At 44.4% G+C, this 26,597-nt stretch overlaps 1 protein-coding gene across 1 annotated transcript in view; it reads left to right on the top strand.

The window, feature by feature from the left end:
- The window catches only part of LOC137437480 (BCL11 transcription factor A), a 182,125-nt gene that overhangs the window by 16,576 nt on the left and 138,952 nt on the right, over positions 1-26,597 (top strand). The gene's annotated exons all lie outside the window — the stretch shown is intronic.

Raw genomic sequence — 26,597 nt, forward strand, 5'->3', positions numbered from 1 at the left:
GGAAAGGACACAACGACTGGGATAAATGAAACGACGCAAGGGGTACAGTTCTCAAGACCTCCGGAGGAGGGTATAATTAGTGGTGGAGAAAAGGGGTAGATTACAAGGTAGTGAGGTAAAGACACAGAAGAGATAGGCACTTAATTACAGTCTTATCTTACCCCAGACAGACCACACACAAATGGGACAAGGCTGACTTACACAGGGATTGATGGCAGGAAGGGACAGGTAGTCGATAGCACAAGGTGCACCTTGGCTCGGGGGCAGGATCAAGCACGGTCCAAGAGACGCAGGGAGGTCTCACTGCGCTCGGAAGGGACGTCTCTCTTGCTTCAAGCTCAGCGCGCATCTGACGTCACCACTCCCTCGGCTGCGCATGCTCAACGGGGAGTGACACGCCCTCGGCTGGTTGGCTCTGCCCCAGATGGGACCGGTCCGCCGCTTCCATTGGGTGCGGGGGTTACCGGGCTCCGCCCTTGACGAGGAGCTGACAGGGAGCCCCTATTTGGTAACCCCGTCGAGCACATGTTTGATGGCGGCTCGTGGGGAAGGCCTCGTGCCCTCCCAACACCCCCTACCAACCAAGCCGGAGTGAGGACGCGCACTCCCTGTGCACGCCGCCGCCGTTGCTGTTGTTGTTGTTGTTGTTGTTTCTGAACCGTGAGGAAGAGCTGCGGGGAGGTATTGGGAGGTCCTAAACTTCCTAACGGTGCCATACAATCACATTCTGGTGCAACCAAGGGTCAGAATTAATGGAAACGAATCCTTAACTGACATAGACGAAGAATAACTAGCAAGATGTCCTATAGTTGTCTACGTGAGATGCGGTGGACCTGGATGCGACATTTAATGGGGGGAAATAGGGGGAGGTCGGGTCTACAGAGTGTTGTTTACAGAAAATGGGACTAGGGAATGGGGGATTGGGGATAGTTGGGAAGTATTGAGGAAATAGGGGAATATTTACAAGCGGATATGGATGGATGCAAATCCCATATCCGCAACAATTTATATATATATGTATTTATATATATACGTATACGCAACAATTTATAAGCACTAGGGGATCATATATATATGCTGAAGGGATGTCCGAGGGGTATATGAGCTGACTCCCTTCGAAGCAGTGTAGCCTGGATTCAAATCTCCACCACAAGCTATAAACTGCAATCCTGGTGTTTCACAGACAAGGTGATTCACATCAATTTGTGCCATCCTTCGGATGGACGTTAAACTGGACGTCCTGTCTGCCGGAATTAGTTAGTGGACATTGAAGATGCCACGGTATCCTTCGCAAAGACGAGGTGAGCTATTACTGGCACCATGACCATGTTACAAATTCCCACGCAGACTGCTGCTGAGAGAGGGATGGCAAACTGCCCAGCATGACCACCAGTCAAGAAATTGCTTTGGCAGAACCAATGCTCTGTAACAGAGAGTGTGGTGCATACATATATACATATATATATATATAGTGACTGTATATATATATATATATATATATATATATATATATATATATATATATATATATATACAGTATATATATATATATATATATACAGTATATATATATATATATATATATATATATATATATATATACCCCACTCGGCCCCTTAATATATACATATTTTTTGAAGGTTAGGTGAAAGTGGATCTGAGGAAGGAGGAAGGTTGAAGGAGAATGGTGAAAACTAGAATTGGAAGGTATCCGCTGGAGATGGTTGAGATATAAAGGAAGGAGAGAAAAACGGGTGGGCGAAACACGTGGTCGTGGTCGGGGGAAGAGGAAATTCGGAAAAAGAGGAAAAACGAGGAGAGAAGGAAATTATTATTAAGATTTTTTTTTGTTTTTTTAAAATTAACACTTTAAACAAGGGGGAAGATGTTCGGGGGAAGTATGGGGTGAAAATAAAGACAAAGAAAAAAGCAATACAGTGAGAGAACGAAAGTAAATAGACAACAAACGACCGCCGAGGAGACAGGGAAGCCTCAAAGGACCAGGCCCCAAACGTGGCACGAACAAAACAACTATTACACACAGGTATGCACGATTTACAACCGAGATCTTACTAGAAACACACAGTCGACACATACACAGTAAAATAAGCAGTACAGTTTTGACAAGAGCGAAGAATAGTGCAGTGCAGAGCGATGAAGAAGGTTGGAGGAGGTGGGGGTATGAGTGCAGAGCGAGGAAGAAGGTTGAGGAGGAAACGGCACTATTCATGCCTATGCATCGTGTTGACGTGTGGTGTTAGCTGTGTAGCCGTTTGAAGTAAGGGCGGGGATGGGGGGGGGGGGAACAAACACCAGAAACAGATTTCACCAGACGCCACCAGGATTTGGAGGAGGGAGACAGGTTTGAGAGTTCAGTCTTGAGAGTCTTGAGTGTCTTGAGAGTAAGGGATCTTTTCATCCCTTATTGATTGTGTTTTGATGCAAGATTTATTAAGTGACGTCATAGTGCTGTAACGTTGTCAGACTTGGAACATTTGCCGACATGGAACATTTGTTGTGCCCATTTTGCTGATATGGCCTCGTCCGCGATAAGGAACGACTTGTGGATGCTTGAAGCGTAGTTGCTTCTCTGTGCGCTTATGTTGTGGTGGAAACATAACATCAAACGCAGGAAGATTATTGCGGTGCTCCAAGCGAGTTGTGGTTTTCTTAGGTGTGCGTGCTTATTTGATGTTTCAGGGATCTTTAACATTGGCTGAAATGTTGACATCATGCTTTGACCTTTGACCCACAGTGACTGTACTTCTCAATATATTCACCATGACAAACCAGTGAAACAATTTTTTTGGGGATAATATCTACCCATCCTTTGTGTCTTTACACGTTTCTATGCAATAATTTTACTTGTTCCTTGGCTTTACTGTTGTTGGAGGAGAGGTGAAGCAAAGGTTCATGGTCCAGGCAGATGCTCAGAGAGGAGGAAGTGTTCCATCGTCTGTGGCTCCATGCCATAGTCACATATTGTGCTTCTAGCACTGACATTGTAGTCCCACTTCTGCATCAGCACCCTGTAGCGGCTAACACCACTTCTCGAGTAGTTAAGACTGCCAAGTCGGCCATGGATCTTCTGCACCAAGGGAGAATTTCTCATCTCGTTTGATGTCTAATTGGTGATATCTACATTTTCCATTCATCAGTTCTGTTCTGTTTGATGGTAGAGTCGAGTGGATGGGTGGAGTAAAATAAGCCATGCCTTGATTTCACTCTATTTTGAGTAGGCCTGCACTGGAACATTGGGTGGCGATGGTCTGTAGCTTGTCGGCTTTTTTCAGCTCTGCTTAAGACTGTTTCCTATATCTGTAGGGGCAGTTCCCAAGGATAGAAACAGATTTTGGTCTTTACTTTGGCTTCGGTCGTGTTGATATGACTCTTATAGTAAAGTGTGCAGTCTAGAGAGACTTTACTCCAAGGTAGGCTGACTTAAAACATTTCTTCAGCCTCGTACCGCAAGATTCGGTCAAGCTCTCGTTTGGTTCTCTGTTCTGAAGATGGAAGGCGCTGGCTGACCTGTGTCTTATCTGAGTTGTCTCGAAGGTTATTGAAGACGTAGTACTGTGCCAGGCCGGATGTCGTTTGGCATTATTTTGACCTCATCAACACTTAAGCTTTGAGTAACAACACAGAGGTCATCTGTGTATAGGAAACTTTTGGTATTTGGATTGATTGGTTGATCGTTGGTCATGTATATGTTGAAAAGCGTAGGTGCAACTTTACTACCTTGGTGTAGTCCATTCCGTTGTGTCTGCACCAGGAGGTTTTCTTTCCAATCAGCTCCACAAAGAGTTGGCCATTCTCCAAGCAAGGTTCGTATGAGCTCTGTCAGACAGGCTCCTGATGAGGTGTGCACATTTGGCATTTTGGTTGCTATTTCATTTGGGGATTTCAGGGAGTTAAACGACTGCGCATTAGTGCAGCAAATCATTAAATCTAAAATGCAGAGCAATATCTCATGTGGCCTTTGCAGATGTAATAATTTATTTATTCTCACTCGCATGAAAAATGATTCGCTTACGTCCAGGTGTGCGATTAAATGCAATTGCTCGGGATGTGAACCACTCAATTCCTCCTTGCTCTTCTTCTTTTCATCTCTGTTTGGTCGTTTTCATTTATTTATTTATTAATTAATTTATTTAGTACAGTGGCCTGCAAAGGTATTCACCACCCTCCAAAATTTTCACGTTTTGATTCCACCTGATCCTATTTCACGATGCTTTCAAATCAAACTTAATATATAGAGTCTTGTCAAAGTGATAAAGCTAAAAAATGCAGATAAATGTGAATAAGTTAGATTAACATAGAAAATCACATGATTTTCAGTTGCATAAGTATTCAAATCCTTTGCCTAATTCACCCAAAATCACTTGAGGAGCAAATTATGTGTTTAAAAGGTTACACAATACATGTAATAGGTTTCACCTGTATGGGATCAGTGGTTTTACTTAAAAATTAATCTCCCCCACTTATCTAAGGAGCTTTAAGGTGCAACTCACTTGGTCAACCAACAAGGAAAACATGAAGACCAAGGAGTTTTCCAAAGAAGTCAGACATAAAGTGGTGGAGAAGCACAGTTCAGGAGAGGGTTATAAGAAGATTTCAAAGTTCCTCATTATCCCTTAGATTACAGTGAAATCCATCATTAAGAAGTGGAAGACATATCATACTGCCCAGGCTCTACCCAGACCAGGTCGCCCACGAAACCTCAGCAGCCAGGCAAGCAGGAGACTGGTTTGGGATGTAACTGTAAATCCAAGAATGACTTTGAAAGATCTACAATGCTCTATGTCCGAGATGGGGGTCAGTGTTCATCAATCAACAATATCCCGTTTCATTCACAAAGCTAGCCTCTATGGACAAGTGGCAAGAAATAAGCCGTTACAAAAAAGACGCATCTAAAAGCTTGTATGGAGTTTGTGTAAAGCATCTTAATGATACTATATGCATGTGGAGAAAGGTTTTGTGGTCAGACGAGCGAATAATTTAACTTTTTGGTCTAAATTAGAAGCGTTACGTTTGGTGCAAGCTGAACACTGCACATCACCCAGTCAACACTATCCTTACTGTCAAGCACTAGGGCATGCCCGTACTATACATATATCTAAAATTATATCCCCCCCCTCTATTTACATGAAATGGTTTGGTCCAAAGCGAACGGCTTGCGAGTACGGTGACAATCCTCCCCCTCTATTTACATGAAATGGTTTGGTCCAAAGCGAACGGCTTGCGAGTACGGTGACAATCCCCCCCCCCCTCTATTTACATGAAATGGTTTGGTCCAAAGCGAACGGCTTGCGAGTACGGTGACAATCCCCCCCCCCTCTATTTACATGAAATGGTTTGGTCCAAAGCGAACGGCTTGCGAGTACGGTGACAATCCCCCCCCTCTATTTACATGAAATGGTTTGGTCCAAAGCGAACGGCTTGCGGAGTTTGGTAAAGAAATCGCCATAGCGTGCACAAACGCGCAGGAAAGCGAAAGAATCGCAAATTAGTTTTAATTAGTTTTAAAACATAGTTTAACGCCAACATAGTTTGCCAACGTGAAATAAATGAATACGCTCTCAAATGTGCCGTCCGAGGCAGAGTCTGTTCGGCACGTTCGGCACACGTGATAGCTCGCTGCTCTCTGATTGGTTGAATCGTTTTTTGGACATAGCTCGGTAACTACTTGTCCGATTAATATGAAACCTTGAAAAGGCACATCCTCGGGTCCCCAGCAATATACCTGGCAAGTTTAAAGTATATCGGACCCGTGGTTGTCGAGAAACAGCGGTCACAGACAAACAAACAAACACACACACAGACACACACACACACACACACACACACACAGAGATTGCTGGAATTATAGATAGATGGTGGAGGTAACATCATGTTATGGGGCTGCTTTTCATCAACAGCGACGGGCAAGATTGACAACACAGGACAACAACAACAACAACAACGACAAGACAATGATCCGAAGCACAAAGCTAAAGAACACCAGAGTGGTTGAATAAGAATAAAATTAATGTTCTTGAGTGGCCCAGTCAAAAGCCTGACTTGAACCCAATTGAACATGTATGGCGAGACTTGAAGATTGCAGTCCATCGACGATCCCCATCCAACTTGGTAAAAAAACCCCAAAAAAAACCTTTAGAGGCCATTTTTCCCCGCAAAGCGGGGGTTGGCCTTTTTCGGGCACCGTGGTTGTTGTTGTTTTTGTTGGTCCCCTTTTTGAAGCAATGTTTTTCGGCCGGATGCCCTTAATGCCGCCAACCCTTTTTGTCGCCTTTTATGACAAACAGGGAATTACCAGTGAACTGGTACTCAATTAGCCGACCTCGGAAGGATGACAGGCTGAGTCAACCCCCTGGCGTTAATTCAGCGATCGACCGGGATTCTAACCCAGGATCCTAGGATCCTAAGCTGGCACCCTAGCCGCTAGCCCAACACCAGGCCCTCACACCACCAACTTGGTAGAACTAGAGTAATTTTCAGGTGAAGAATGGGCAAAGATTTCACCATCTCACTGTGCAAAGCTGGTAAAGATCTGCTACCCACAACGACTGGTAGCAGTCATTACTACAAAAGGTGATTCTGCCAAGTACTGACCTAAGGGACTGAATACCTTGCAACCAGAATTTTGATTTGTACATGTTTTTTGCAAGTATTCCTGAACAGTGTTTCGTTTGATCTCTTCAGTTATGAATAAAATGTTCATTTGGAAAAATTGTCTCTACATAATTCGTAATTCATCGAAATGTTTCATTATTGGTAGGGGGTGAATACTTTTGCAGGCCACCGAACCTCTGCCACTGAATGTGGACAAAGGTTATGTTTTCACACCTATTTATCTGTTTGACTTTTTGTCTGTCTGTGAGCAGGATATCTCAAAAAGTCATGGACAGATTGGGACTTAGCTTGGTGTCCACGTTTGGTGTGTGCCAGGAATGAATTGATTCAATTTTGGTGAAGATCCAGATGTGGATCCGATTTTTTTTTTTTTGGCATATCTGTCGACGTCGTGCTGTCGAAGAGTGTCATTCTAGTTTTAAACAATTCTTCACCATTGAGAGATACAGTGCCAAAAACGATATATCACATGACATCTCAAAAAGTTGTGGATGGATGATGACAAAACTTGGTGGATGAGTTGGTTCAGCGACAAGAACAAGCCGATTCGATTTTGGTTCAGGTCCGAATCCAGATCTGGCCTATCAGTGGGATACAAAAGATAAACTGTTTATCCAGGTGGAGGTATGCGCTCTACCGGGTTTCGCTCTAGTTCGCAATATGAGTTCCCTTCGTTCCACCTTGTGAGCTAAGGGCTTGCCTATTTATTACGTGCGCAAATATGGCGAAGCGTTTGACTTCACACGGTCTTTGCCTTCGCCTTACGACTCTATCCCCATGAACTTCCTTTCCCTACTCTCGCCACTCGAACCCCATTTCTCTTCCTTTTCTCAATTTCGACCCGCACCACGTGTGTACGTAAAAAATTGATGGTTTCAATCTCCCCCCCCCCCCCCCTCCCTTCTTTTTTCCTTCCATGAACACAGAACCCACATGGTCGAGCAGAATGAATGGAAAAGGACGTTTTTGTACCAGATGCTCTTTCTGCTCGATATTTAAATCTGGATGGGCATTGCATGTACAAGTACGAGGGTCGTTCAAAAAGTTATCAGAACGAGATTCAAAGAGCCCAATAAATTCCAACTTCTTTTATTTTTCAATCTACAAGGATGTACCATGAGGAAGAAATAAATGCTTCCTGCGTAATCATCCATTAGCATTCCTTGGACTCTTGTGTCCCGTTATGAGAACGTTTTGAATGTCCCTCGGACATTCATCATATTATATTTTACTTGTTAACTGCAGAATTTAAAAAAATTATTTTGAGTATACCATTTAATTATAGTGCTTTGAATGGACCGCTTTTAATTAAGGCTCCCCCGATAGGTTAGGGAAGGCTTATTGCTGTTGTAGGGTTTGTTTCCACAATTAACGGCCCTCGTTTTAAATGGTACCACAGAGCTTTTTCGACCCCGAAGCCAACATTGAGAAAAGTATATTTATTTATTTATTTTCTTCCTGCACTCCGAATTTCTGAAATTTCCAAGCTGTATCTCGGCGCCAGTTCGGACTTTTGGAATGAAAATTTGGAGCAATAATGTGAATGGAAAGTATGAGTGGTCGAGATCATTTTTTTGACCTTAACCTATTTTTGAAGGTCATGACCCAATTATAGACATTTAAACATTTTTCACCATAACTCGACTAAGGTTTGTCAGATCGGATTGAAATTGCCCTCCCTAAATAGCCTGTACCACGGTGCATCTACATTTCATTTACATCATACCTCTTCAGGTTAAAGGTGTCAAGGTCTTAGACCTCTAGGAGTACTAAACAACCATTTAGGTTTTACTCCCTTTTTTTCTGTCGATGTCCGAGCTATATCTTGGATCCGGCTTTGACTTTTGGAATGAAATTGTGCATCAATAACGGGAATAAAAAGTATACGGGTTGCCATATTTTTGACTTTGACCTAATTTCAGGGTCATGACCCAATTATAGGCATATTAACATTATTTTTCCTTCCGAGCCTCCAACCAAGACTCATTTTAGCACATTTTTCACCATAACTCAACGAAGGTTTGTCTGATCGGATCGAAATTGCCTTCTCTAAATAGCCTATAGCAAGATGCATTAACGCGTAATTCACATAATTCCCCTCTGAGTTAAAGGCCAAGGTCAAATGTAGGTCTGAAAAAAATATGGCCAGCATTGGATCACGGGCCAAGGGTAAGTCACGGGTGATCGCCAATGGTAAACCTCCCCTGGCTGAGGGAGGCTTACACTTGGTGATCGCTTTGTGGTCGCAGATATCTAGCAAACCACCTTGCGTAGTCCTTGCTATAAGGCTGCTTTGGTCGCACCACACTTGCTTTGAAGCAGACCACAAGAGAGAGACCTATTCTTTCAGTAGTTTTTAAAGTACCATGTATTGGGTTTATAAAAGGTGGCATTTCTCGTATCTCGTTCCAATAACCTATTGAACAGCCCTTGTGTATTTAGGTAAGAGTTTTTTTTTTACCCCGCGCACACAAAGTGAAAAGTGGGATGAAGCAATTGGTTCACTTTGTCTGTCTGTCTACAGATGTGAGTTTATGATCGAGGAACAACTTGATTTCAAATTAATGCTACACAGTATTTTAAACATGAATCGGAAAACTAACCTGTAGTTTAGCACTACTTTGGCTCTGGATTTGTCCCGATCGTACTTGCGCAGAGAGGAGTGAGATGAAAATTTACTTTGTCTGTCTGTCTGTCTGTCAAACAAAATTGAAAATCATTCCAAACAGGAAACTTACTGTTTTTAACGATGTCATAAAGGACACATACAGGCACGAATAACTAATCTAACCTGTTCAATAAGGTGGTGTAAAAGACATGCATCAATGGCGGTAAACTTCCAACAAAAAGTTTTTTTTCTTCAATCTTTAAAATCGTTATTGTATTTACTAGTACATACACCCATTCCCTACGGGAGCGGCAGGAAAGGTCATTCCTCTCTGGTATATATAGATCACAGTAGATCTAGGGTTGGGACTAAAGAACATCAGGGGTGTGTTAATTGACCAAGTTTCTTGTAGAGCACTTGCCAATCCAAGTGGCTTAAGCATTCGAGCAAACACTCCATTCAAAACTGTTAAATAAGGAACGGCTAGCTTGGCAAGCGCTAGCTAGCTGCTTGGTAACTGAACACACGCCGGGTTTTCTCCCTTTCAGTTTAGTGTTAAACAGCATTAGCGACTGTTTCAAAAAGGTCGTGTTTGCGGTTTATAATATTTTTACTTCTGGTAGGGGCCGGTGCTCCCACGAAAATGGCACAATAAGCTGTTTATACATGTTAACATGGCGTTTGTTCAAGGGGAAATTTGCTACAACCTCCGTCGTGTTACCCTTAGTCCTCCTGTCAAGTTTGGTTGAGATTGGATAAGTAATGACTGACTATCGCGGTGAAAAATCGTCAGACAGACAGACACCAAATTGTGTATTTTAGTATGATGATGATTTAATTATATAGACTTGAACACTGTAGAACACAAATCACCTTTTGGCACTTTCCAAACCCTTCTGTTTAGCAGGATTTGGACAAAATATTACATCACATTTTACGTCATCAAGACCTATCAATTTTTCCACTCGCAGACCCCTTGTTTCTCAAGAGTGCACATGGTAAAGTGTTCCATGAACTCTCTAGTTCACAGATTCTTAAACACCGGTCCATGGACTACTGCCGGTCTGTGGTCGGAAAGATATTGGTCTATGGACCACTGCCGGTCTGCGGTCGGAAAGCTACCTGTCTATGGACCACTGCCGGTCTGCAGTCGGAAAGCTACCTGTCTGTGGACCACTGCCGGTCTGCGGTCGGATAACTTCCGGTCTGTGGACCACTGCCGGTCTGCGGTCGGAAAGCCACCTGTCCGTGGACCACTGCCGGTCTGCGGTCGGAAAGCTACCTGTCCGTGGACCACTGCCGGTCTGCGGTCGGAAAGCGACCGGTCCGTGGACCACTGCCGGTTTGCCGTCAGAAAGCTACCGGTCCGTTGACCACTGCCGGTCTATGGTCAGAAAGCTACCGGTCTATGGACCACTGCCGGTCTGCGGTCAGAAAGCTACCTGTCCGTGGACCACTGCCGGTCTGCAGTTGGAAAGCTACTGGTCCGTGGACCTCTGCCGGTGTGTGGTCGGAAAGTTACAGGTCTATGGACCACTGCCGGTCTGCGGTTGGAAAGCTACAGTTCCATAGAGTAATGCCAGCAATAAAAAAAAGAAAATAAACATCTTTCTTTTACTGCCACTCATCTCTTGGTGATGCCCGACGAATCTATATAGAATGGATCAAGTGTATATATGTATCATCTACTCCAGGGGTGAAGGCAGGATTTTTTGAAAGGAGGTTTCCAGAAATGAAGGGAACAGGATGTATACTTGCCTATATGCTGTGAGCGGGATGTTATCAATGTGTGGGGTCCGGGGCCCACTCAAGGGACCTGGAAGCATTGGGATTTTAGGTGCTATCAGGTACACTGAGCATCTGCTGACTACATTGGCTACCTGTTGGGAGGGACTGGGGGAACCTTTGTTTGTAAATATTGTAAAATATATTTTATTTGTCTTTTAATTACTAGGGCATGCCCGTACTATATATATATCTAAAATTATATCCCCCCCCTCTATTTACATGAAATGGTTTGGTCCATTCGCAAAGCCAAAGCGAACGGCTTGCGAGTACGGTGACAATCCCCCCCCTCTATTTACATGAAATGGTTTGGTCCAAAGCGAACGGCTTGCGAGTACGGTGACAATCCCCCCCCCTCTATTTACATGAAATGGTTTGGTCCAAAGCGAACGGCTTGCGAGTACGGTGACAATCCCCCCCCTCTATTTACATGAAATGGTTTGGTCCAAAGCGAACGGCTTGCGGAGTTTGGTAAAGAAATCGCCATCGCGTGCACAAACGCGCAGGAAAGCGAATGAATCGCAAATTAGTTTTAAATAGTTTTAAAACATAGTTTAACGGCAACATAGCGGCAACATAGTTTGCCAACGTGAAATAAATGAATACGCTCTCAAATGTGCCGTCCGAGGCAGAGTCTGTTCGCCACGTTCGGCACACGTGATAGCTCGCTGCTCTCTGATTGGTTGAATCGTTTTTTGGACATAGCTCGGTAACTACTTCTCCGATTAATATGAAACCTTGAAAAGGCACATCCTCGGGTCCCCAGCAATATACCTGGCAAGTTTAAAGTATATCGGACCCGTGGTTGTCGAGAAACAGCGGTCACAGACATAGACATACAGAGATTACTGGAATTATAGATAGATTAATTTTGACGTGATTGAGATGGAACTTGTAGCTTTGTCAACTTAAAGTGACATCACTTACTCAGCAATCCTTTTGTAATTTACTCAAAAAGTAAACATGTTTATTGTAGTAATTAAATCGTATCTCAATTCGTTCAGGTACATCAAGGATGGATTGTTAATCGATATTCATGAGTCGTCGAACTTATGTAGCAATCGGAACAGTTCCCCTTCATACTGTGTATGTTTGTGAATATGCGGAGAGCGGTTATAGTTGCATTTTCCATGTATATATATATATTTTACACACAGGTGCAGAACCCGTTCCGAGCCTCCCACCGAGCCTAAGGTTTGATCTGTTCATAGGCACCATGACGGCACATGGCGTGGCAGTGCAAGATTTTTTTTCTTTCTGCCGTCAATGAGTACAACGACGGGTTTTCAAGTCATTCCTTCAGGCACTTCATGTGTACTGGAAGGTGGGTGACATCAGAGGCAGCTCAACGAGGCAATTTCCTAAACAAGCAAATTATGAAAAAACTAAATATTACTGGAGAACGTTATTGGAGATGTATGACGTGCTGAAGAATAGACAGTAAAGATCATTAAGTGGTTCCCTATTGGCGGTCCACGGTCATTTATCACTGACCATTGCCGGTCCCTGTTGAGAAAAATGTTAAGAACCACCACGGTCTAGTTAACACAAGTTATCAACCAGCAAGACCATGGAAAGGGCATGATCTGCACATTTCCTTTTGACTTTGCACCACCACAGTGGACTTTGCACCACCACAGTGGACTTTGCACCACCACAGTGTACATTGCCCCACCAAAGTGTACTTTGCACCACCACAGTGGACTTTTCCCCACCACAGTGTACTTTGAACCACCACAGTGGACTTTGCACCACCACAGTGGACTTTGCCCCACCACACTTTGCACCACCACAGTGGACTTCGCACCACCACAGTGGACTTTGCCCCACCACACTTTGCACCACCACAGTGGACTTCGCACCACCACAGTGGACTATGCACCACCACAGTGTACTTTTCCCCACCACAGTGGACTTTTCCCCACCACAGTGGACTTTGCACCACCACAGTGGACTTTGCCCCACCACAGTGGACTTTGTCCCACCACAGTGTACTTTTCCCCACCACAGTGTACTTTGCCCCACCACAGTGGACTTTGCACCACCACAGTGGACTTTGCACCACCACAGTGGACTTTGCACCACCACAGTGGACTTTGCACCACCACAGTGGACTTTGCACCACCACAGTGGACTTTGCACCACCACAGTGGACTATGCACCACCACAGTGTACTTTTCCCCACCACAGTGGACTTTTCCCCACCACAGTGGACTTTGCACCACCACAGTGGACTTTGCCCCACCACAGTGGACTTTGTCCCACCACAGTGTACTTTTCCCCACCACAGTGTACTTTGCCCCACCACAGTGGACTTTGCACCACCACAGTGGACTTTGCACCACCACAGTGGGCTTTGCCCCACCACAGTGGACTTTGCACCACCACAGTGGACTTTGCCCCACCACAGTGGACTTTGCCCCACCACAGTGGACTTTGCACCACCTCAGTGGACTTTGCACCACCACAGTGGACTTTGCACCACCACAGTGGACTTTGCACCACCACAGTGGACTTTGCACCACCACAGTGGACTTTGCCCCACCACAGTGGACTTTGCACCACCTCAGTGGACTTTGCACCACCTCAGTGGACCTTGCACCACCACAGTGGACTTTGCACCACCACAGTGGGCTTTGCCCCACCACAGTGGACTTTGCACCACCACAGTGGACTTTGCCCCACCACAGTGGACTTTGCACCACCTCAGTGGACTTTGCACCACCACAGTGGACTTTGCCTGGGTCCCTTTATTAACATCTCTTACTGTCAAGATCAATTCGTTGCGAATTTATTTACGAGTTCCGTTGAACCGCATCAACGTTAAGCTATTTATGTTTGGTTGGGGTTAGGTATAGGGGCTGGGGTAGTGGATTATTCAGGTTAGGAGGATAGGATGGGGGTGGTTAATTATTCGGACTCGCGTGACTCGGCGCGCTCAGCGCGCCTCACCACACGTCCTTTCAGAGGGGTAGGCATCTTTGACCATTTCGGTGTCTTTTGGGTCTTCATGGTGTTTTGGGTCTTCAGGGCCATTTGGCTCTTCAGGGTCTTTTGGATCCGCTGGGCTTTTAAGGGTATTTTGGGTCTTTGGGGTGTTTTGGGTCTTCGGGGTGTTTTGGGTCTTCAAGGGTGTTTTGGGTCTTCGTGGTGTTTTGTGTCTTCAGGGTGTTTTGGGTCTTCGGGTGTGTTTTGGGTCTTCGGGGTGTTTTGTGTCTTTGGGGTCTTTTTGGGTTTTTGGGTATTCAGGGTCTTTTTGAGCCTCAGGGCCTTGAATGGTATTTTGGGTCTTCAGGGTATGTTGGGTCTTTGGGGGTCTTGGTGGTCTGAAGGGTCTTGGGGGAATTAAAGGGTCGTCAAAGGTCTGAGGGGTCTCAGCAGTCTTAACGCAATTAAGAGGGTTAATTGAGAGGGTGGTAATTTTGTTTGAAGAAGAAGAAGACCTTTTCGTCGCATATAAATATACAAACATACAAACATACATAGCGAACCATATACGTTTGCTCTATTATAATAAGACTAGCGGGGTCACCCGTGGGAATCCCACGGGCATGGATGTGTGTGACATTTCGACATATTGAGTTATATGCTGCACATTCATTTTTACAAAATGGTTACTGGCAAGTCATCAGATCCAGAAATGGTGTGAATTTAGTTATTTCACATAATATGTGACCCCTCACTCCTCTCCACCTGACACTCTCCTGTCTCCACCTGACACTCTCCTGTCTCCACCTGACACTCTCCTCTCTCCACCTAGCACTCCTCTCCTCTCCAAACCCTCACATCCCTCTCCTTTCCAATCCCTCACCTCTCCAATCCCTCACACTCCTCTCCTCTGCAATCCTTCACACGCCTCTCCAATCGCGCCTCACACTCCTCTCCAATCGCGCCTCACACTCCTCTCCAATCGCGCCTCACACTCCTCTCCAATCGTGCCTCACACTCCTCTCCAATCGTGCCTCACACTCCCCTCCAATCACTCCTCTCCAATCGTGCCTCACACTCCTCTCCAATCACGCCTCACACTCCTCTCCAATCGTGCCTCACACTCCTCTCCAATCGCGCCTCACACTCCTCTCCAATCGCGCCTCACTCGCCTCTCCAATCGGCTTTCCCCGTCTCGTTTCTCTCCTTTTTCTCCCGTCTCGTTCTTTTTCTTGCTCCAAATCGGCCCGTCGGAATCGGAAATCGGCCCGTCTCGCCCGTCGGCCCGTCGGAATCGGAAATCGGCCCGTCTTGCTTTTGTGCTTGTGCGTAAATAAATTGTGTTCATGACACCATTTCTGGTGTTGGGCTAGCGGCTAGGGTGCCGGCTTAGGATCCTGGGTTCGAATCTCGGTCGATCGCCGAATTAATGCCAGGGGGGTTGACTCAGCCTGTCATCCTTCCGAGGTCGGCTAATTGAGTACCAGTTCACTGGTAATTCCCTGTTTGTCGTTGAAGGCGGCAAAAAGGGTTGGCGTCAGGAAGGGCATCCGGCCGTAAAACATTGCTTCAAAAAGGGGACAAAAAAACAACTACCACGGTCCCCGAAAAGGCCAACCCCCGCTTTGCGGGGAAAAATGGCCTCTAAACGGTGGTTTTTACACCATTTCTGGATCTGATGACTTGCCAGTAACCATTTTGTAAAAATGAATGTGCAGCATCTAACTCAATATGTCGAAATGTCACACACATCCATGCCCGTGGGATTCCCACGGGTGACCCCGCAAGTTTGCATTGACGTTCGTCGATGGACTCGTTCGCCCGTCTCATTCGTTTTCTTGCTGCATCCTGTTCAAGTCTGCGTTCTTCATCGATCGTCTCATTCATTTTGGAAATAGAAGTTTCCACGCAGCGCATGAATTGTCACGATCCTCAAGAGGAAGTGTCTCGTAATCATCAAATGATAAATGGCAAGTAAATTATATTGTGGAAAATTAAAGATTTCAAATAAACCTATTTAAAGTGTATTCGCACATAACTAATTTTAAAAAACGAAGAAATATCTCTCGGTAATTTCCTGAAACATATTTTACTTCCGGCTAATAATGTTGAATTAAATAAAAACGAAGAAATATATGTCGGCATCATTGTTGACGTTTTTGTGACGACTGTCATCAAACGAAAAAGTAATATATCTTAACGGAAAAGCAAAAGCGAATTTTTAATATATATCGACACGTTGCCGTCGGTGTCATGTTGGGCGGTGTATGATACACCATGACGCGATTTTTAAAAATATATCTCTGCATTTTCCCGCGTGTGTGGAATGTTCTCAATTATTGCTGACACCGAGTCCAAAACCATCGATAAAAATGAAATCATATGGTGAGTTAGATTGGAGATAAAGGCGTGAGAGAGACTCAATGGCCTTGAAGTTGAAGTTACAGGCGTTTGAGAATTCATTTCGTTCTATAAACGGCAACTTTCATTGGATTTCCTTCCCGTTTGTTTTCAACCGAGTCGAAAACTATGTTAGCGACTGTGAAAAATGAAATGATATATCGAATTTTTAATATGTATCGACACGTTGCCGTCGGTGTCATGTTAGGCGGTGTATGATACACCATGACGCGATTTTAAAAAATATATCTGCATTTTCCCGCGTGTGTGGAATGTTCTCAATTATTGCTGACACCGACTCTAAAACCATCGATAAAAATGAAATCGTATGGTGAGTTAGATTGGAGATAAAGGCGTGAGAGAGACTCAATGGCCTTGAAGTTACAGACATTTGAGAATTCATTTCGTTCTATAAACGGCAACTTTCATCGGATTTTCTTCTCGTTTTTTTTCAACCGAGTCTAAAACTATGTTAGCGACTGTGAAAAATGAAATGATATATCGAATTTAAAATAGATATCGACACATTGCCGTCGGTGTCATGTTGGGCGGTGTATGATACACCATGACGCGATTCTAAAAAATATATCTCTGCATTTTCCCGCGTGTGTGGAATGTTTGTGGAAAATTAAAGATTTCAAATAAACCTATTTAAAGTGTATGCGCACATAACTAATAAAAAAAACGAAGAAATATCTCTCGGTAATTTCCTGAAACATATTTTACTTCCGGCTAATATGTTGAATGAAATAAAAACGAAGAAATATATGTCGGCATCATTGTTGACGTTTTTGTGACGACTATCATCAAACGAAATAGTAATATATCATAACGGAAAAGCAAAAGCGAATTTTTAATATATATCGACACATTGCCGGCGGTGTCATGTTGGGCGGTGTATGATACACCACGACGCGATTTTAAAAAATATATCTCTGCATTTTCCCGCGTGTGTGGATTGTTCTCAATTATTGCTGACACCGAGTCTAAAAGTAAAACCATCGATAAAAATGAAATCATATGGTGAGTTAGATTGGAGATAAAGGCGTGAGAGAGACTCAATGGCCTTGAAGTTACAGGCCTTTGAGAATTCATTTCGTTCTATAAACGGCAACTTTCATCGGATTTTCTTCCCGTTTTTTTTCAACCGAGTCTAAAACTATGTTAGCGACTGTGAAAAATGAAATGATTTATCGAATTTGATTTGAAATAAAACTGGGGGAGAGCAAGACACCACGGGCCTACAAAACAGGACTCAAAGCTATGCGAGTTAATAAAATGGTGGATATTTGTTTATAGCCACTCCCAGAATGGGTGGAGCTATGGGTGGAGCTACTCTGCAAACCGAGTAAGCCACACCCCGGACAGACACCCAACAGATAGACAGACAGACAGACAGACAGAATCATCTACGGCTATTATAATATAGATTACATAGAGGGATTGGAGGTCGTAGATTATTCGGGTTAGTTAGGGGGAGGGGGAGGGAGGGAGGCTGAGTATTTGATTATTCAGGTTAGACGGAGGGTGCAGTGGTGGATATTCTTGTTTGGTGGAGGGGATTGGGTCGTGGATTATTTGTGATAGGTGGAGGCGGTGGGGTCGTAGTTTATTTGGTAGGTGGAGGATGTGGAGACTTATTCGATTTCCCAGGTGTAGGTGGTGTGGAATGCACACCCATTACGGTTACCACTCCTGTTGTCTTCTTCTCTCGGCACTTTGTTTGAAGCATGGACGTTACCTTTTTGACATAAAGTGGAGGCTCCCTCCTCATATGGCACGTTTTGGCACCTTCCACATCCCTTCCTCCACCAATCCCTCAATGGACCTTCTCCCCCTACTGATCCTGGGGATTCCTCCCCTTACCGATTCTGCCCCAGGACCACTCCTCCCCTCCTCTACCATCCCGGACATCCCTCCTCCAACATCTCTGGTTCCAGAACCTCTTCCGCCTCCCCACACCCTCTAGCGATCTCATGCAGGGACGTGTCCTCAAAGGGATCACCCTCCCCATCATCACACCTCTCATTCCGAGACCTCTTTCCCCCTACCAATCCTGCTTCCACCACATATCCATTACTGATCCCGTCCTGGATCCTCCCCCTCCTGATCCCGTCCTGGAATCTCCCCGGAGGGACCAGCTGAATATGCAGTGCTAGACAAAGGCGCGGATGGACACGGAGGATATCCGTAAAGGCCCGGCGTGTCCATCCATCAATATTTTAGCGGGCGCGAACTCCAAACCGGGAACACAACAAAGAGGCGCTGTCACTGATAAAAAATTCATCCCTGCATTACCTCTGAAGTCCTTGAGCGTGGAGCTCCGTCCTGTCCCCGAACATCGTGCAAACCGAGTCTCGTCTCGATCCGATCCGATCCTTTACGATGCGTTTCCACGTGCTCGATCTGCCAAGAGCTCACGGGTCGCTTTGGGGTATCCTCTTGCTGAGCGGTGCCGTGCTGGTGCGTATGTACAATCGTGTACAATCGTGATTGATGAAGATCCTCGTCACAACACGACTTGTCCGTGGGATTGTGGCATCGCCGACCCGTCCAGACACTTGTACTTCAGATACGTGCGAGGTTTGCAAAACAATCGACAACGAGAACAGCACTCGGTGGAGAGCACACCTCCACCTGGCTGGCCATATCACTCAATGGTGAAGAATCACTTAAAAAAATTATACTAGCCGGATCCGGATCTTCACCAAAATCGAATCGATTCTTCCTTGTCACACACCCAACCTGTCCAACAAGTTTTGTCCGAATCCGTCCATAACTTTTTGAGATATCCTGCTATGTATCGTTTTTGGCCCGATCTCCCAATGGTGAAGAATCACTTTAAAATTCTAGTAGCCGGATCCGAATCCGCATCTTCACCAAAATCGAATCATTTCGTCCGTGTCACATACGCTACATCTCTGCCAAATTTCATCCGAATCCGTCCACAACTTTTTGAGAGATTTTGTTCACAAACGGACACACAAATGGACAGACAAACGGACAGACAGGGGTGAAAACATAACCTCTATCCACCTTTGGTGGCGGAGGTAATAAGTTACTAACATCTTGTTTATGGCCCGGTACGACCTCATTGGCAGTTGTTGAATTTCATCGCCCAAATCAATGTCCCAGGTTCAAGGTAGCCCAGGGCGTGATCTGTGTGTTCATTGGTCAAAAAAGCTGCGTCACAGAGCACAATATTGTCACAATGAGTTCAAAATTTTCAAAATGGACAATCAATCCAGGTAGATAGGCAAGGGGTATAATGTTTGCTAGGACACCTTTTTTTTTATTCCAAATTATGTTTTTATGAAAGTGCAGCACTCGAGTGGCCACCTGGATAATCTCGATGTGGGCACGACCTTGATATTTACTCTTCGCGAAGCACAAAGCGGGGTTAAGCAATTGGTTCACTCTGTCGGTCTGTCTGTCCACAGACGTCAGTCTATGATCGAGGAACCACTTCATTTCGATTGAATGTTATATTTTGAACAGTAGAACACGAATCGGAACATGAATCGGAACATGAATCGAACACGAATCTGCAGCGTAGCACTTCTGCTCTGAATTTGGCAAATTGTACGGAATCTCGTCCTGATTGCACATGCGTAGAGAGGAGTAGGTAATTTTTTTAGTTTGTCTGCCTGAGAAGACAAACTAAAACACCAAGCATGGTGTTGGCTTAGCGGTTAGGGTCCCGGCTTGGGATCCTAGGATCCTGAGTTTGAATCCTGGTGTTGGCTTAGCGGTTAGGGTCCCGGCTTGGGATCCTAGGATCCTGAGTTTGAATCCCAGTGTTGGCTTAGCAGTTAGGGTCCCGGCTTGGGATCCTAGGATCCTGAGATTGAATCCCGGTGTTGGTTTAGCGGTTAGGGTCCCGGCTTGGGATCCTAGGATCCTGAGTTTGAATCCCGGTGTTGGCTTAGCAGTTAGGGTGCCGGCTTGGGATCCTAGGATCCTGAGTTTGAATCCTGGTGTTGGCTTAGCGGTTAGGGTCCCGGCTTGGGATCCTAGGATCCTGAGTTTGAATCCCGGTGTTGGCTTAGCGGTTAGGGTGCCAGCTTGGGATCCTGAGTTTGAATCCCGGTGTTGGCTTAGCGGTTAGGGTGCCGGTTTGGGATCCTACGATCCTGAGTTTGAATCCTGGTGTTGGCTTAGCGGTTAGGGTCCCGCCTTGGGATCCTAGGATCCTGAGTTTGAATCCCGGTGTTGGCTTAGCGGTTAGGGTGCCGGCTTGGGATCCTAGGATCCTGAGTTTGAATCCCGGTGTTGGCTTAGCGGTTAGGGTGCCAGCTTGGGATCCTAGGATCCTGAGTTTGAATCCTGGTGTTGGCTTAGCGGTTAGGGTGCCGGCTTGGGATCCTAGGATCCTGAGTTTGAATCCCGGTGTTGGCTTAGCGGTTAGGGTGCCGGCTTGGGATCCTAGGATCCTGAGTTTGAATCCCGGTGTTAGCTTAGCGGTTATGGTGCCGGCTTGGGATCCTCGGATCCTGAGTTTGAATCCTGGTGTTGGCTTAGCGGTTAGGGTGCCGGCTTGGGATCCTCGGATCCTGGGCTTGAATCCCGGTGTTGGCTTAGCGGTTAGGGTCCCGGCTTGGAATCCTAGGATCCTGAGTTTGAATCCCAGTATTGGCTTAGCGGTTAGGGTGCCGGCTTGGGATCCTAGGATCCTGAGTTCGAATCCCAGTGTTGGCTTAGCGGTTAGGGTCCTGGCTTGGGATCCTCGGATCCTGAGTTTGAATCCCGGTGTTGGCCTAGCAGTTAGGGAGCCGGCTTGGGATCCTAGGATCCTGAGTTTGAATCCTGGTGTTGGCTTAGCGGTTAGGGTGCCGGCTTGGGATCCTCGGATCCTGAGTTTGAATCCCGGTGTTGGCTTAGCAGTTAGGGTGCCGGCTTGGGATCCTAGGATCCTGAGTTCGAATCCCAGTGTTGGCTTAGCGGTTAGGGTGCCGGCTTGGGATCCTAGGATCCTGAGTTTGAATCTCTGTGTTGGCTTAGCGGTTAGGGTGCCGGTTCGGGATCCTAGGATCCCGAGTTTGAATCCCGGTTGATCGCTGAATTAACGCCAGGGGGGTTAGCCTGTCATCCTTCCGAGGTGGGCAAATTGAGTACCAGCTTGCTGGGATGAATGATCCCGGTGTGTACCCCGATTTAAAATAGGTACACCCTATCCCTGCACATCGTAAGAGGCGACTAAGTGTTGGCGTCAGGAAGGGCATCCGGCCATAAAAACATTACCTCAAACAGGGAACCATGATTGTCATGGGGCCCGCAAGGTTAAACCCCGCTCTCGTGGGGAAAAATGGCCTGAAAACGATCATTCATTCATTTCATTCATTCTCTGACAATGAAACAAAATTGAAAATCATTCCAAACAGAAAACTTACTGTTTTTAAGGACGTCATAAGGGACACAAACAACAGACATGAATAACCGATGTCACGTGTTAAATAAGGCGGTGTAAAGGACGGTGCATCAACTGTGGTAAATTTCCGTAATTTTTTGTTCCACGGCCTTTTAACCTTTTATTTTATTTCAAATTTATTACATGTGTATGAACACTGTGGAACACAATCACCTTGTTGTCACTTCCACAAACCCACCGTTTTGCAGTACCTGGACAAAATGTGCAATTTTACGCCATCTCGACCAATAAAATTTGCCGCCTGCGCCCTCAGAATTGGGGAATATCGAGATCCCTCAGAATTGGGGAATATCGAGATCCCTCAGAATTGGGGAATATCGAGATCCCTCAGAATTGGGGAATATCGAGATTCCGACAAAATCGTGCCTCGTAGGAAATATAGAATATGGATTGTGCTCAGAAAGGCAAAACAAGAGTTGAAAAGCCTTCCGATGTCCTTGTTCTCAAAACTGCGTGGGATAAGGTGTTATATGAACTCTATAGTTTGACGTGTATTGCCTGACAATAACATGACCAATGTATCCTAATTTCCTTGTGCGGTAGGAGTTCCATGTACAAATTCTGCTGTAAAAAATCTGTACCTTGTAAGCACCACCATATTTCGCACTCTTCCATGAGCCTCATTGCAAAAATGTAGAGCAGTCAGCTTAATCGGAAAATTGTTGCAGAGTTTAAACATGATATCATGACTTGCATTCATGTAACCTCCGTGCATGCAATCTCATACATAATTTAGCATGTAACCTCCCAGCATGTAATCGAGCATGTAGTCTCTTAGCATGATATGTAGCATGTAACCTCCCAGCATGTAATCGAGCTGTAGTCTCACAGCATGTAATTGAGCATATATTCTCCTAGCATGTAACATCCCAGCATGTAGTCTCCTAGCATATAATCTAGCATGTAACCACCAAGCATGTAATCGAGCATGTAACCTCCTAGCATGTAATCTGCCAGCATGCCGTCTCCTAGCATGTAACCTGCCAGCATAGAATATAATCTAGCATGTAATCTCCTGGCATGTAATTTCCTAGCATGTAACCTCCTCACACGTAACCTCCACACACTTAAGCTAGCCTCTAATATCTGAGCATGTAATCTCACATGTAATCCCCTAGCATGTAATCTCACAGCATGTAACATCCTAGCATGTAATCTTCTGGCATGTAATTTCCGAGCATGTAAACTCCTCACACATAACCTCCTCACATGTAATCTAGCTTCTAATCTCCTTGCATGTAATCAAGCATGTAATCTTGCATGTAGTCTCCTTGCATGTAATCTTGCAGCATGTAACCTCCTAGCATGTAATCTCACATGGAATCTCCTAGCACGTAATCCACCATGCAGCCTCCTCGCATGTAATCTCCTAGCATGTCACCTCCTAGCATGTAATCTAGCATGTAACCTCTTAGCATGTAATCTCCAAGCATGTAATCTAGCATTTAATCTCCTATCTTGTAGTCTCCTAGCATGTAGTCTTGCATGTAATCTCCTAGCATGTAATCTACAAAGTAGTCTCATCATGTAATGTAGCATGTCATCTCCTAGCATGTAACATCCAAACATGTATTCCAGCATTTAATCTCTGAGCACATGACCTATTATAATGTAATCTCGTAATATGTAATCTATCATGTAGTCTCCTAGCACGTAATCTAGCATGTAGTCTCTGTACACATAATCTAGCATGTAGTCTCCTCACATGTAATCTCTTCATATATAACTTCCTAGTATGCAACCTCCTAAGATGTATTCCAGCATTTAATTTATTGGCATGTAATCTAGCATGCAGTCTCCAAGCATGTAATCTAGCATTTAATCTCCTATCTTGTAGTCTCCTAGCATGTAGTCTTGCATGTAATCTCCAAGCATGTAATCTACAAAGTAGTCTCATCATGTAATGTAGCATGTCATCTCCTAGCATGTAACCTCCAAACATGTATTCCAGCATTTAATCTCTGAGCACATGACCTCTTATAATGTAATCTCGTAATATGTAATCTATCATGTAGTCTCCTAGCACGTAATCTAGCATGTAGTCTCCATACACATAATCTAGCATGTAGTCTCCTCACATGTAATCTCTTCATATATAACTTCCTAGTATGCAACCTCCTAAGATGTATTCCAGCATTTAATTTATTGGCATGTAATCTAGCATGCAGTCTCCTAGTATGTAATCTAGCATCTCATCTCATAGCATGTGAACTCTTCACATGTAATCTCCTATCATGTAATCTAGCATGTAACCTCCCAGCACCTAATCTAGCATGTAGTGTCCTAGTAAGTAGTCTAGCTTCTCATCTCATAGCATGTGAACTCTTCACATGTAGTCTCTTAGCATGTAATCTCCTAGCATGTAGTCCCCTAGAATGTAATCTAGCATTTAGTCTGCAAGCATGTAATCTAACATGTATTCTCATAGCATGTAATCTAACATGTAATCTCCTAGCATTTAATACATCATCTAGTCTTCTCGCACGTAATCATGTATGTAGTTTCCTCACGTAATCTAGCATGTAGTCTCATTGCATGTAATATAGGATGTAGTCTCCTCACACGTAATCTAGCACGTAATCTCCCAGCATGTAATATATCATGTAGTGTCCTCAAACATAATCATGTATGTACTTTCCTCATGCAATCTAGCATGTAGTCTCCTTGCATGCAACCTAGGATGTTGTCTCCTCACATGTAATATAGGATGTAATCTCCTTGTATGTAATATATCATATATTCTCCTTGCATGTAACATATCATGTAGTCTCCTTGCATGTAATCTTGTATGTAGTCTTCTTGCATGTAATATAGCATGTAGTCTCCTCATGTAATATATCATGTAGTCTCCTAGCATGTAAACTCCTAGCATATAATCTTGCATGCATTTTCCTAGTATGTAATTTAGCATTTAGTCTCCAAGCATGTAATGTGGCATGTAGTCTGCTAGCATGTAATCTAGAATGTAGTCCCCTAGCATGTAATCTAGCATGTAGTCTTCTAGCATGTAATCTAGCATGTAGTCTCTTAGCCTATAATCTCACATGTAAACTCCTTGCATATAATCTAGCATGTTGTCTCCTAGCATGTAATCTAGTATGTAATATCCTACCCTATAGTCACACATATAAACTCTTAGCATGTAACCTCCTGCCATGTAATCTCTCAGCATGTAACTTCCCCTCACTTAACCTCCTCACATGTAATATAGAATGTAGTCTCCTAGCATGTAATCTCCTGGTGCCAGGGTGTAATTTATTGGTATGTAACCTTAGCATGTAACCTCCTAGCATGTAATGTCCTGCTTCCAGGATGTAATCCCCTAGCATGTAGTCTCCTCACCTATAATCTCAAATCTAACCTCCTCATATGTAATCTAATGTGACCTCCTCATATGTAACCTTGTCACATGTAACCTTATATGTAATCTAATGTGACCTCCTCATATGTAACCTTGTCACATGTAACCTTGTATGTAATCTAATGTGACCTCCTCATATGTAACCTTGTCACATGTAACCTTGTATGTAATCTAATGTGACCTCCTCATATGTAACCTTGTCACATGTAACCTTATATGTAATCTAATGTGACCTCCTCATATGTAACCTTGTCGCATGTAACCTTGTATGTAATCTAATGTGACCTCCTCATATGTAACCTTGTCGCATGTAACCTTGTATGTAATCTAATGTGACCTCCTCATATGTAACCTTGTCACATGTAACCTTGTATGTAATCTAATGTGACCTCCTCATATGTAACCTTGTCACATGTAACCTTGTATGTAATCTAATGTGACCTCATATGTAACCTTGTTGCATGTAACCTTGTATGTAATCTAATGTGACCTCTTCATATGTAACCTTGTCGCATGTAACCTTGTATGTAATCTAATGTGACCACCTCATTTGTAACCTTGTTGCATGTAACCTTGTATGTAATCTAATGTGACCTCCTCATATGTAACCTTGTCGCATGTAACCTTGTATGTAATTTAATGTGACCTCCTCATATGTAACCTTGTCGCATGTAACCTTGTATGTAATCTAATGTGACCTCCTCATATGTAACCTTGTCGCATGTAACCTTGTATGTAATCTAATGTGACCTCCTCATATGTAACCTTGTCGCATGTAACCTTGTATGTAATCTAATGTGACCTCCTCATATGTAACCTTGTCGCATGTAACCTTGTATGTAATCTAATGTGACCTCATATGTAACCTTGTCGCATGTAACCTTGTATGTAATCTAATGTGACCTCCTCACATGTAACCTTGTCGCATGTAACCTTGTATGTAATCTAATGTGACCTCCTCATATGTAACCTTGTCGCATGTAACCTTGTATGTAATCTAATGTGACCTCCTCACATGTAACCTTGTCGCATGTAACCTCCTACCAATATAATGATTCAGTGATTTCAGCTCTCAAATAGGACAGCACATCTCATGAATTGAAACGCTGTTTATATATTTACATCAATGTAACAAAAGCGAGGAACCAACACAATGACACTGGACATGACACCGCCGAAAACGTTTTTTTTGGTCCGCATTTTTCCACACACACATTCAAATGGCGCTGCAGGGTCGTGGGTGTTGGCGGAGAGAAACAGTCAGAAAGGCTTGAGTGAAAAGATTGGACATTAGTGTCGAGCTTGTTGGTGTGAGCATTGGCTGACCAACCGATCCACCTGTAGTACTGAAATGCCACACCTAGGCACCTTGCTCGTGACCTTGTACCCTTGCCCTACCTGTCGCCCTTTCGTAGCCACTCTTCCTCGCTGCCACACCGAGGCACCTTGCTCTT

The sequence above is a fragment of the Myxine glutinosa genome, chromosome 12 (genome assembly GCF_964187855.1).
Source record: "Myxine glutinosa chromosome 12, kmMyxGlut1.1, whole genome shotgun sequence".
Taxonomy (NCBI): Eukaryota; Metazoa; Chordata; class Myxini; order Myxiniformes; family Myxinidae; genus Myxine; species Myxine glutinosa.